At 45.0% G+C, this 13,860-nt stretch overlaps 1 long non-coding RNA gene across 1 annotated transcript in view; it reads left to right on the forward strand.

Annotated features, from left to right (window-relative positions):
* Nucleotides 1-355: 355 nt before the first annotated feature.
* LOC132539416 (uncharacterized) overlaps nucleotides 356-13,860 on the forward strand; it is a 52,081-nt gene continuing 38,576 nt past the window's right edge. Inside the window, exon 1 of the long non-coding RNA XR_009550700.1 lies at nucleotides 356-588. This is a non-coding gene — a long non-coding RNA (uncharacterized LOC132539416). The remainder of the gene's footprint in view (nucleotides 589-13,860) is intronic.

Here is a 13,860-nt window from a genome sequence, read left to right on the forward strand (position 1 = left end):
AGGCCCATGGCAGCAGCGAGATTAAACCAGAATGGAGACAGAAGTCAATGGCACCTGGTCAGTCCTCTGTTGATTGGGAGACAAAGGTAAAAGGATTTTCTGGCAAAGAAGTTCCCAAAGTGTGATAGCTTTCTCAGATCAGCAAGGTCAACACCACTCAGGAACCTCTTAGAAATACAATTTCTGTGGTTCTGCCCAGACCCTCTGCCTTAAAAACACATCAGAGTAAATAAGTCCCACAGGTGATTCTCATATGCACTCATGATAGAATAAATACCTATTTTGTTCACATTAGAATAACCTGGAGGGTTTTGCATAGATTCCTGGGCAAGTGGCTGCCATTTGCCAAGGAGGACATGCTAAAAGGAGCAATGTTTTTGTTTTGTGTGGGGCAAAGAAAGGAAGACAAAGGACTGAGGGGAAGTAGGATAAGTCTTATCTGGAAAAACTGGAAGAGAAGGATGAGAGCCGATGAAGGGGAAGAGGAGACTCTCAAAGTGCTGTCTGAGGTCAGCAGCTGGAAGGAGACTCGGACAGCGGACTGGCTGCTCCTGGGGTCCCAGTGGACGACAGCCTGTGGCCCAAACAGTGAGTCACTGATTCGTTTCTGATTCCTGAGACTGTTGACTGTGGCATATATGCTTTCTGCGCTTTTTTTTTTTTTTTTTTTTTTGCCTCCAGGATTATGGCTGAGGCTTGGTGCCTGCACTATGAACCCATGGCTCTTGGAGGCCATTGTCCCCATTTTGTTGTTTATCATTGTTGTTGATATTATTGTTGTTGTTATTGCTGCTGTTGTTGCAGGAAAGGACAGAGAGATATTGAGAGAGGAGGGGAGACCGACAGAGGGAAAGACACCTGCAGACCTGCTTCACCGATTGTGAAGTGACCCCCCTGCAGGTGGAGAACCAGCTGCTTGAACCGAACTGAGATCCTTACGCTGGTCCTTCTGCTTAACCCTCTGTGCTACCACTGCCACCCCCCCTTTCTGCACTTTTGTACAGTGGGCCTTCCCATCCTGGTGTGGCTGGGGAGATGGAAAGAGCAGGTGAATATAGGAGCCCTTGGTCTGCGTCTCTCTTGCACCCTGATGGAGGGAGGTGGGGACTTGCAGATCATGGGTAGACCTAGTTCAGAAAACCTGCTTTTCAGGGAGCAAGGTCTCCTGAAGCCTTGTGTCAACAAGCAGCAGGTGGGAAGATGGGAAGTGTGCTTACAGAACCCCACTGTAATGCTGCTGGGTGATTGGGCAGACCTGTGAGGCAGGTGGGGGTGAGGGAATCTGCCTGCCTGCACTGGGTTCGCAGATGGGTGACTGAGGACAGCGTCAGGGAGAGGAAGTCCTCTCTCTCCCCAGCCCTGCATCACAACCACACAGACTCCCTGGGGTTCTTGCCTCCACAAGCCACAGTCATAGTGGAAGACCAAGGCACCAGATAAGGGGAATACTCACTCCTGAGCCCCTGTGGAAATTTCTGTTTTTCTGCAATGAGAGCAAGCTCCTGGTGGCTGCAGGAAGGGCATGTTCAAGTGAAGGTGTCTGTAGACTTGAGATGTTTTATAGCAGCGTTTATAGCAGGAAGAGGCCTGGGCTCAAGCTGGTACACTGCCAGGGTCAAGAGTGTTTGGGCAACCTGCTCCAAAGGGCCATGAAGCCAGCAGGCAGCTCAGAGTTAAAGCACAGGACTTGTATGTCTGACATTCCGTTTCTAGCCCACCTTGTGCCAGAGCCTAGCAGTGCCCTGGTCTCTTTCATTCTGTCTCTCATAAAGCTAACAGCACACATGGGCTGTCCACACAGGGTGGGCATGAACCAGGGAACAACAGGACATGTCCCCAATGGCCTGAAATCTTTTGCAGCAAAATATAAGCAACCCAGCTCCTTGTAGAGAGAACAAATTCAGAGTTTCCTATTCCTGCCTCAGAAATGCCTCTGGTGGGTGTGATAGGGGATGTGCCTCTCTCAGCTTCACACAGAACTTGGTCAGCTGTTTGCTGTGAGCTCTCTCTTCACCAGACTCCTATCTAAAATTTTAATTGAGGTAATGTCAGACAACAAAAGCCCAGAGCATTTATTACCAGTGTGGGGTCGGGGAGGAGCAAGAAGGGAAAGGCACACAGGAATCCTCCCTCTACCACTTGAAACAAACATGGGGTTCCTTTTGCCTGCAGGCTCCAGGTAGGGGCCCTCCCAGAAGTCGTGCCAAGGGGAGAGAGGAGCTGACAGGCACCTCTTCTGTTCCCAGGAGAGCCAAGTCCAGTTATGGATGTGAGGCACTGCCACTGTCTCTGCTCCCTCAAGTCTCACTCTCAGGCCTAGAGGAAATGGCTATGTCTTAGGACAGGCAGGGTTCTAGAGGCCAAGCCCTCTTTCTCCTCTCAGTCCCACACCAGGAGGGGCAACAAGAAGCCAGCCACAGCTCTGGCAGTGTCCACAGGGCTGCCTGGCCAGTGTCCAGAGACTCGGGGGCCTGAATTCTCTGGGCTGCACATCCTCCTACCTTAAACTAGCCCTTCTGCCTTCTTTCCTGAACCCAAAATCAACAAAGACACCACATTCCTGCTCATCTCATGAGCCCATGCATCCACTTCCTGCACAGGGCTGGGCCCAGCTCCTTGACTTGTGGGAGATCAAGTCATTAGAATGTAGGGACACAGGCAGGTCCTGGATGAAGCCCACTCTTATTTACCAAGAACACCAGTAACTGGCACCTGAGAGCCTCACAGAAAGCAAGAGCCATTTCAAGTACCTTATATAAATGATGTCATGGTCACTGCACCACAGCCTTGCCTTGTTGGGAGGGGCAGGTGTTCCCTGACCTCCAGCCCCTGCAGGAGGACACTGATGCTCAAAATGGCTGCACATTCTCCAAGAACAAACACCAAAGCCACTGTGTGACTCTCCCTAAGAAGACACTCACCAACTTCTGGAACTGCCACATTTTCTATTTAAAAGGAGTCTGGAGAAAGGGAAGGGAGACACATGCACGCACAAGCACCCTCTCCCCACACACACACTAGAGAGAGGTAGTGGGGTCAGGAGGTAATAGGATAAACAGCAGTAACTAGTGTTGGAGAGTTTATACTGGGACTTGTAACACAGCACTGACTGGCTGGACTTCACAACAGTGACCAGGAGAATATGGCTGTCACTTCTATGTCATAGATGAAAAAATACAGGAAGTGTAGTCATTATCTCTGACTTAAGGAAAACAGTACCTAGAGATATGGGTTTATAATACACACCTGAAGCCTATTCCTGGGCTTTGTTGCAAAAAATAGTAAGACTGGATTCTAGAGTTATATTTCCTGGTAAAGTTCCAGCTTCACCCTATTGACCCCATTTCTGAGATTCTTCATCTGGGACACAGGGTGACAGTCACACATTCCTGGTAACTGCTGTGAAGTCCAGTCAGTCAGTGCTGGGAGCAGTGCTACTTCCATGGGTGGCCTCGCCAGCAGCAGCTGTGACGCTGGCATCCTTAATCTGTCTCTGCTGCCCCTGATATGCTGTGCCCGAAGCCCACATAATTGATAAAACTCTGCACAGGATGTTTGACAGGGTTAGTGCTCCTGCTCCCGGAGGGCTTCTTCTACCTTGTTTTATATCTTTCTTGGCCAGACTTACAGACTTAGAATTCTTTTTGTGTGTTTGTTCTCTCCAAGACTTCACAGATGATTTTTCCATCTCACTCTTAAGGATTCATATCAAAAGAACTGAAGGAGAATTCACTCTTTTCAAAATCTCCAAAGGAAGTGATCAGGGAGCCCTGGTAAACCCACTGAATTGCTTATGGAAGCATCTGGTGTGTGTGGAGCAGTGAACCTGCCAGCTGGAGCCCTGGACTACAGCTCTGGCACCTGTGTAGTTGTCCCAGGTGCCTGGCTCAGGGTGCTGGGTGGTGGGCAGTGGGCACCACTGTGGGGACCTCTGGTATTGGATTTTTTGCTTCACTCTTAAGAAATCACTTACACTGTAAAGGAAAGGTAGCATGAATCCTCTGGGAATGTTCTAGCTGAAGACCCAGAGACAATTTAGGTCTCTGTACCGAGGCTGCCTTCATAGTCACCCTGAAAGGGACTTAGGCTCAGGGAAAGGATTTAGAACTTTGTTTTATAAACTGAGAGAATATATGAAGATCTGGGGCAGGAAAACCATCCAGTGATAGTTTGGACAGAGATGGTAGTGTGGATGATGAGCTGGATCAAGGCAGGGCTGTGGCTAGAGGCAGTGGTGGTAGTCACGGGGAGGAGAGGGTTCTGAGTGTGAGCTGTGTGAGTTGAGCCTGCAAAAAGGAAGGTGATGAGAACACACTTTATGTCCTCAGAACCTGAGTGATGTAGCCCCAGAGCCAAGGCTTCACTTGCTCCTTTGAGTGTGGTGGCTCTGGGCCCCAGTGGGTCAGTGAGCAGTGCTGGACTGAGTAGGTGTCCAGAGCCATGATATAGTGGGAGGGCTGGAGAAAGCCAGGAAGGAAGTGCAGCAGAGGCAGCACCCAAAGGCAGTGCCTCACAGGCTGGGGAAAGGGCTCCAACTCTCAGCCCTGACCTGAACACTGGCTGAAGCTCACACACATAATGTGGGGACAAGAGCGTCATGTAATTGAAAAGTTGCAGAGGGAGCTTAAATGTCCTCCCCCAAACTATACAGCTGAGGTGACAAATGTGCTAATGAATGAGATGAAAGAAAGCTTTCACAATGTGTTCATACATCAAATCATCAGGTATACTTGAAATAGCTCAGGTTGTCAGTTACACCTCAACAGAGCTACTAAGTAAACACACACCTTATGGTTGAGTACCATCCGGAGGCTCAATATGTTGGGGCAGTGGTGACTAATGCCTGTTCTAGGTGCCAGTGACTGACACTGAGGCTGAGATGGAAGGATCGAAGGAACCAGTCCTGTGGGGACAACAGCTGGGAAATCATCCACGTAGAAGGAAGAACAAGTACAAGGTGGTTGCGAACTTGAAAAAAACCTGAGACTTAGACAGAAAGCTGGTTCAGATAAAACACATGAGCTAGGGAGGGAGTCTCGTGGTTTAGAGAGGGGGTAGTGTTGCTTCTGTTAAATTGTGAACTGGGCTAAGGAGTTGGTGATGCCATGTATGTCATGAATGGAAACAAAAGGGTTTTTTTTTTTTTAGGGAATGTAAAATATTTTTATGTGTTTAAAATTAATTTTGGCTACTTTATAAAGAATAAACTATAGGAAGAGCAGGAATGTCAAGACTTGGAGTCTGGGAGATGGTTAAGTGGGCAAAGCATATGCCTTGCCGGCGCCACATAGGAGCACTGTGGCCAGCACCAAGGGACCGCCAAGGATTGTGGAGCTGTGAAGTGTCTCCTTCACTGCCACTATCAGCCCCTCTCTGAAAATTATGTCGAGAGTGCACTGGCAGATAGGAGCAGAGGTGGAGGGAAGTAGGTTGACTTAGGAATGTAACTGGTGGTAAGCTGATGGTACCCCATGGTTTAGATATGGTGGTGGTGAGCAGAGAGAGGTAACAATGCTCTCAGCCATGAGCCTCTCCAGCCCTTTGCTGAGGGCTTGACATGTCAGCCAGTAGCCATTGGCAGGCTCTGTGACCCAGAACTGTTGTTTAATCCAGGCTGGCTTCACAGGCGGGTAACAGAGACGACCAGAGACACACGGCTGGGCTGAGAATGCAATTTAATCTTTATTCACGAACGGGCAAATCACCACACCATGTGCTTTTCTCCATCATCCTCTCTCCGCTGCGGCTGCTGGGACTCTGCCCATCCTTAGCATAGGGGGCGGGGAGAAAGCGGGGCGCGAAACTAGCAAGGAGCAAACCAATTCTCAGAGGTCGGGGAGAAGGGAACATACCAACAATTCCCCCTTCTGTTTTTAACTAAATGACCACAGTATCAGGGGTGTGGGGTGAACAGAAACCTATATCATACAGGCATTTTCAAAAAAGAAACTGGCACAAACATGGAGAAACATGTAAGCAAGTTAGAAGAACCAGTGTGCTGCCAAGGGAGGGCCTGATGGGGCCATTTTTTTGCCTCTGTGGGCAAAACTTTATCAGCTTAAAAAAAAATTTCCTGCCTCTGGGGGGCGTACTTGCCTCGATGGGCATTTTCTAGCATGGGGGTGGGGAACGACCTAGAGTCCCAAAGGCAGCTGGCTGCAGTCAGTGTTTGAGAAATATAGCAGCACTTTTGCACTTTTGTGCAAAGTGTCTAAGGGTGTACCAGTGAGTCCAATAGGAGTGCCAGTCGAAAGCAGATGTCCACGGAAGAATGCCAGGGGGTGGAGTGTTGTATGAGGAAGGTCTGCTGCCGGAATTCTGCTTTTCTGTAGAGAACTTGACAGCTGCAATTTACTTACTATGAAACAAACTTGTAGCAGGTTAGAAGTTTATCACAATTGATAACTATTACAATTAGAAGTCTTTTTAAGAATGATTTTAAGGTTGGTTAAAGTTTAAACAATAGAATGTGAAAAGGTAAACATGAGAATCAAGGAAAGAAAACCTCAGGCATGAGTATCATTAGCATAGCCATTGTGTCATCTACCATTTCTAATAGGGAAGGTAATCGAGAGTTTTACATATCAACAAGTCTATTTAACTTTTTGTTACACCCATTTAAGATGGAGACACACCCTAGGTGTGCGCAGGTTTTGTTTAGACCAACTTAGTTAAAATATATTGATTGTTACCTAATTTTTACCTCAGACTTTAAATGTAAGTTAATTTTATCTTTATGAGAATTACGTTGAAAACCTTTTTCATTTAACTTTGCCTGGTAAGAATTTAGCCTTAAAGTTATATTCTTAACCTTAAAGTTAATGTTACCAAACTTTAAACACATACATACACATGGTCTTCAATATACAAGGAGAGAAACTTTTGTTACGAAGACATGTCATTTTAAACACAAATTTAGATCTATACTGTCTTAGCCGTTCTGGGAATGTGTGGTCCAGCGGTGGCCTCTTGGGCAACTTCACTTCTAGGAATTGCAGGTTGCCATCTCTGGACGAATCTCTGCGTATTTTAGCTCATCTGCCTTCAGACCCAAGCTGGAGATCTCGGCCAGGGGGCCCAGTTTCAGCAGGGAGCCCGCAGTCTCCAGGTGGTCCGGGATCTGTCCAGACTTCATAGCACGAGGGCGGACAGGCCAGCCATGCAGACTTCATAGCCATGCGCGGGCCGAGGTGCCCTGGGGTGGTGGCCATGATAGGCTGCCGCGGCCCTGCCCCGCTGCCCTGCTCACAGTGGCCGAGCAGCGTGGAGGGAGCCCACGCCCAGTGCCCCGCGCCACGCAGCGGAAAGCCGGCTCCTGCGGGCTGGCGTTGGGCTCCTGTGGGCTGGCGTTGGGCAGAAACCACAGAGTGGTCCAGAGATAAATGTTCCAGAAACAGCAAAACAGTCTCGTGAAGAAAGGGAAGAGGCCTTTGGAGATCTCTTCACAAGCAGAAGAGAAGGCCATAGTGCATAGGTAGCCAAATTGTCTTCACTTATCTGAGAGATGCGCAGGTCCGGTCCCACGTTGTAGGCGCCATATGTTGTTTTATCCGGGCTGGCTTCACGGGTGGGTAACAGGGACAACCAGAGACACACGGCTGGGCTGAGAACGCAGTTTAATCTTTATTCACGAACGGGCAAATCACCACACCATGTGCTTTTCTCCATCATCCTCTCTCCACCGCTGCTGCTGGGACTCTGCCTGTCCTTAGCATAGGGGGCGGGGAGAAAGCAGGGCGCAAAACTAGCAAGGGGCAAACCAGTTCTTCTCAGAGGTCGGGGGGAAGGGAACATACCAACACAGAATGCTTCCCGCTATGCTAGGCTTGCAAATAAAGAGCTGGAGCGAATAGCAATTGGAGTGTAGGCGTGTAGGTTCGTCACAAAGACTTAACAGAGTTGACCTGCAGTGCAGTTAGTGCCCTGATACTGAGATGGGATGCAGCGCTTGGGGTGAGCCTGTGCAGAGGAGGTGTGGGGAGCTGCTCTGAACTGACACAGAGGCTGAGCTGCCCTGGCTAGTGTCTGTGAAATGGCACATGGAGGAAGGAACATCAAGACTGAGTGCCACAGCCACTAAGCCAACAAAGTATGCTCTGTTGGAGAAGGTGACACCTCTGGAAGTGCTGAACAAGGGAGTGAGAGAGGAGTCAGTCACTGCACCTGACAGCGCAGGATGAGGGGTTGGGGAGGGGTGCAGGATGAAGCCTGGGGCAGTGGAGAGCCACACAAGTCTGATTATTCAAGACTTTTATTGAGTGGCTGGGAAGACAGCTCACTTGGACAGTGTGCTTGCTTTGTAATATGCACATCCTAGTTTTGAGCCCAGCTGAAGTGCTATGGTGGCTCTGTTTCCCTCCCTCTCTCTCTCTGAAAAAGTTGTTTTACTTCAGAGTACAATGGTGTTTAAATGTTTTTTGCACTGTACAGAGTGATTGTGAAAGGAGTAGTAAGTGCCAGTGAGTGCTGGAGGAAGAGGAGAGAATGGTGGGGCTGAAGTTAAAGGTGAGAGCCAAGGATTCCATTGAGGGAAGGGCCAGCAGTGGGCGAGGCCATGGGGTCTGATGACAGAGCATGTGGACCAGGCTGAGGAGTGAGAGTTCCGTGCAATGCTTCTATGTCCAGTGAAGTAAGATGATTGGCTGTGCAGTCTTCTCAGTCCAGATACTGGGCTTGCTGTGTATGCAGCAGTGCACAGATGTGCCACTCACTAACTCATCTCATTCTCATAACAGATACTGCTGGTAACATTCCCCACTGCTGTTGTGTAGCATGACAGCTATATTCATGTGTTAGTCAGAACACTGTATTTTCTCCAGAGTCCACCAATGAGGATGGTGCTCAGTGAAATAAAATATGAAAGACGAGTATGTTTGTAGCTATTGATCTTTCCCAACTCCCAAACAGTGTCCCCCACCCCTGGAAACTACCAGTCTGTTCTTTGAACCTGAACTTTTTTGTTTTTAAATTTTATATTCCACATATAAGTGCAGTCGTGTGCTGTTTTGATTTCTTTGTCTTATTTCACTTAAATTGCTTTCAAGTTCTACACATGTTGCAGAATGCCAAGATAGTTTTAACAACTGTGTAGTATTCCACTGAATTGTGTATACCACATCTTTACCAATCCATCTTTCAGTGAAATATGTCTTTCCCCCCAAAATCTTGATATAGTAGATATAAAAATGTAATAGCTTTTTGAACTATTATATTTTATTTATTTTGAATAAATTCATAGAAGCAAGATTACTGGATCCTTTGATAGGTCTGAGTCTAATTTTTTTTTGAGGATACACGATCCTGTTTTTCCATACTAGCTATTCAATTTACGTTTCATAAGTGTCCCCATTTCCACATGTTCTCACAAACACTTCTGTTTTCCTTTTTTGTTCCTGATGAGTGATGACTATTCTGATAGATGTGAGATGATGTCTTACTGTGGTTTTGATTTCGCATTTCACTGATTAGTGATGTTGAACACCTTTTCCTATAGCTGTTTGCCATCTGCACGTATTCTCTGGAAAATATCTATTCAGAACCTCAGCCCGTTTTAAAATTGGATTTTTTTTTGCTCTTGAGTTAGATTAGACTTTTTTATAAAAAATAATACATTGATTATTACCCATGATCAGACATGATTTTCAAATACCCTTTCCCATTTAGTGGGCCTCCTTCTTGTTTTGTTAAGTTTTCACTGTGCAGAATCTTTTAAGTCTGATGTAGTCACATGGATTCTTGGCTCTTGTTTACCATGCCTGTCTTAACCAAACTACATCGCTAAGACCAATGTCCAGAAGTTTGCTGCATATGTTTTCTTCTAAGAGTTTATAGTTTCAAACCTTATATTCAAGAGTTTGATTCATTTGTAGTTATTATCTGTGTAGTAAAATACAGTGGTCTAATTTTAGTCTTTTTTTAAGTTTTTTTTATTAGTGATTTAATAATGATTAAGGAGATTGTAAGATAGCAGGGGTATAGTTCCACAGTTTCCAACATCTGAGTTCTGTGTCCCATCCCCTCTGTTGGAAGCTTCCTCATTCTTTATCCCTCTCTGGGAGTATGGACCAAAGATCTTTATGGGGTGCATGCAGAAAGTGGAAGGTCTGGCTTTTGTAATAGCTTCTCTGCTTTACATGGATGTTGGCAGGTCCATCCATACCCCCAGCCTGTTTCTTTCCCTAGTGGGGTAGGGCTCTGGAGAGATGTGGATCTGGGATACATAGGTGAGATCATTTGTCCAGGGAGGTTAGGATGGCATCATGGTAGCATCTGCAACTTGGTGGCTGAAAGGCAGTAGGATATAAAGGAAATTGTTGAGTAGACAGCCACCCAAAGGTGGGAAATAGGGCAGATGAAGCTAGAGGTCTTTGTGTAGGATGAAGCTGGGAAGTCTTTTTCAGGTATGTTCCATGTGACATATGACTAGTAATTTTTACCTGATCTGATAGTTAACATTAAGGTGGACTGAAAGTATTGTCTGGGAAGATGACGTCAGAATGGAGAATAGGACTAGAAAGCTGCACTAGGGCAGAGAGTAGCTCCCTAATATGAGAAGAGTATATAAATATATACTGTTAATCTCATCAATCTGACCAGGGTCCATGTATACTCATATTCCATGGTCACAGCTGGGAACAGTCTAGACTGCACTCATTTCAGGACTAGTCTTCCTCAAGTGGCAGAGTAGGTTGACCCAGCTTCCCTTTGGAGAGAAGGGAATCACTGCTCTTGGAGAGGCCCACTAGAGGGGTTATGATGACATTCCTAGTGGAAGAGACTCGTGATGGTGGAGAGAGGGATCTAATAGGAGGTCTAGACCCATCATAGCTGTGTTAATCCAAAGATCCCCTGACTAGGGCCCCAGATGATGAGGTGGCTTGCAGTTGACCAAAAAGGCCAACCTTAAACTCTGCCAGTTTCTTGCCCTTAGCCAGGTTTTGTAGTCCTTACTTTTTCTGACAAGGTTAGGTTTAAAGTGATGGAAGTGAAGTAGGGCTAGGAGAGGAGGGTGTCTAGGCCTAAGTAGTAAATATTTAATTAGGTACTTTATGGTGTCTTCTTTAGGTCTTTCTACTTTCTTGCTGCATTTGTTGAGTCTAAGTCTACTCAAAGCGTATTACTGAGAACTTTTACTTTGAGGCACATATTTTACCCTAACTTATAGATACATGTTCACATATACCCTGTCCTTTAGTCCCTGGTCTGCATCTAGAATTTGTAACCTTGTTAGGGAATGCGCCATTTAAAATGGAACCAGAAGTCTCATGTGTTAGGAAAGATCTCACAAGATTGTTGGAGTTGGAGGGTTGACATCTCAGACTCATCATCTCTGGATACAATCTGAAGTAATGAATGGTGTGGAGATACTGTTTACATTGGTTTAGTTGAGGTCAGCAAAGGCATTATCACAGGGGACGAGATCAACAAGAGAAGCATGAGGAAATACAAGCAAAGTCCCAAAGGTTCCAGGACTGGGAGAAATACAGATTTTTAAAGAGAATAAGAAAGGTTTCTTGTTGTGTTATAGCTTAAGATGGTCATAGATAATTACTATAACAAAATTATTTGGGAGCTTGGCTTACTTAAAAAAAAAAAGCCCATGGTTAGGATTTACTAATAAGACCTCACCATGATTTATGTCATTTAATGCTTTTTATAAATAACTGTATCTTAGATACTGACAGGAATGATGGTTTCTCATATACCTGGTCTAAGATTATAGGTAATTTGGTATTTTAAAAAAATGAAGTTATTAGAAATGCTTTAACAATGTAAATGTTCTTAAATTCTTTCAGTCAACAAATTTGAAACCTTAAATGTTTAGACTAAAGGATATATACTCAGAAATGAAATCTATGCATTTATAGAACTCAAGACATTCAGTCTTTTTCCCCTGACATATTAAATAGTGATTTATAAGACTATAGGTTAATAGAAGCATAGATTAACACTGTTGCCAGCACCATGGATCTGTGTCCCTCCTCTCTACAAAGGAGCTTAAAAATCTACCCCCCCCCCAGAGTCTTTTACTTTGGTGTAATACTTCAAACCTAGTCCAAGTTCTGTTTTATGTTTTCTTTCTTAACTTCTGTTTGTGACTGGGATCATCCCATATTTATTTCTCTTTCTGGCTTATCTCACTTAGTATAATTTTCTTAATAGCTGAGTAGTATTCGATTGTGTATATAGACCACAACTTGCTCAGCACTCATCTGTTGTTGGACACCTGGGTTGCTTCCAGGTTTTGGCTATTAGAAATTGTGCTGCTATGAACATAGGTATACACACATCTTTTTGGATGAATGTGTTTGACTCCTTAGGATATATGGCATATAAAAATCTTTGCCCGTTCTGTAAGGGGTCTCTTTGGGTGGTGATTTCTTTGGCTGTGCAGAAGCTGTTCAAGTTAATGTAGTCCCATTGGTTTATTTTTGTTTTAGTCTTTCTTGCATTTGGGTCTGTCTCATCTAAGAGTCCCATAAAATTTAGATAGAAAAGAGTTTTCTGCCAATATCTTCCTCTAAGTATTTGATTAGTTTCTGGTTTAACATCCAGGTCCTTGATCCATTATTCTAAGAAGCATTATTCTAAGTATTTTAAATGTTTTTATACACTTAATTATAATAATGTGGAGTTTACTTTGGTTTTTGGAGTTTTGTTTCTGGTAATATGTAGTTTAGTTTCATTCTTCTTCATATCTCAACCAAATTTTTCCAACACCATCTATTGAAGAGATTCTCCTTTCTCCATTTAATAGAGTGGGGCCCCTTATCAAAAATTAGATGACTATAGGTGTGAGGGCTAATTTTATTCTTTAGCGTGCGCCTGTTCAGTTTTCCCAGAACCACTCAGTGAAGAGATGATCTTCCCAAACAGTAGCTTGCTTCCTCCTTTGTTATAAGTTACCGACCATGTGGGTGTGGGTTCACTTCCATAGTCTCTCCCTTGTCATTGGTCTGGGCCTCTGCCTTTATTCCAATACTATACTATTTGATTGCTAAAGTTTGAAAGCAGTGCTCAAGTATAATGCCTCTGTCTTTGTTGCTCATTCTTGAGATAACTTTGGCTGCTCAAGATTACTTGGCTTCACAGGCGGTGAAGCAGGTCTGCAGGTGTCTATCTTTCTCTCCCCTTCTCTGTCTTCCCCTCCTCTCTCCATTTCTCTCTGTCCTATCCAACAACGAATTGCGTCAACAAGGGCAATAGTAATAACCACAACGAAGCTACAACAAGGGCAACAAAAGGGGGAAAAAAAAATGGCCTCCAGGAGCGGTGGATTCATGGTGCAGGCACCGAGCCCAGCAATAACCCTGGAGGAGGAAAAAAAAAAAAAAGATTACTTTGGATCCATACAAATTTTAACATTATTCTACTTCTGTAAAGAATGTCACTGAAATTGTGAAGGGATTGTATTGTGTCTGAAGATTTGAGTACTGTAGATATTTTAATATTCTTCCATTCCATGAGCATGGAATCTCTCTTCATTTCTTCTTTAAACATTCATTTATATATTTTTATTAATGATTTAATAATTAACAAGATTGTAGGATAACGGGTATGGTTCCATACAGTTACCACCACCAGAGTTTCATATCCCATCTCCTCCATTGGAAAGTTCCCTATTCTTTATCCCTCTCTGGGGAGTTGGGTGGTAGCGTTAGCAAGTTAAGCGCAAGTGGTACCTATTTTTTATCCCTCTGTGAGTATGGACCCAGGATCATTATGGGGTGCAGAAGGTGGGAGGTCTGGCTTCTGTAATTGCTTTTCCACTGGACATGGGTGTTGACAGGTGAATCCATACCTCCAGCCTGTGTCTATCTTTCCCTAGAAGGGCAAGGCTCTGGGGAGGTGGGGTTCCAG

The sequence above is a fragment of the Erinaceus europaeus genome, chromosome 7, assembly GCF_950295315.1.
Source record: "Erinaceus europaeus chromosome 7, mEriEur2.1, whole genome shotgun sequence".
In the NCBI taxonomy this organism is placed as follows: domain Eukaryota; kingdom Metazoa; phylum Chordata; class Mammalia; order Eulipotyphla; family Erinaceidae; genus Erinaceus; species Erinaceus europaeus.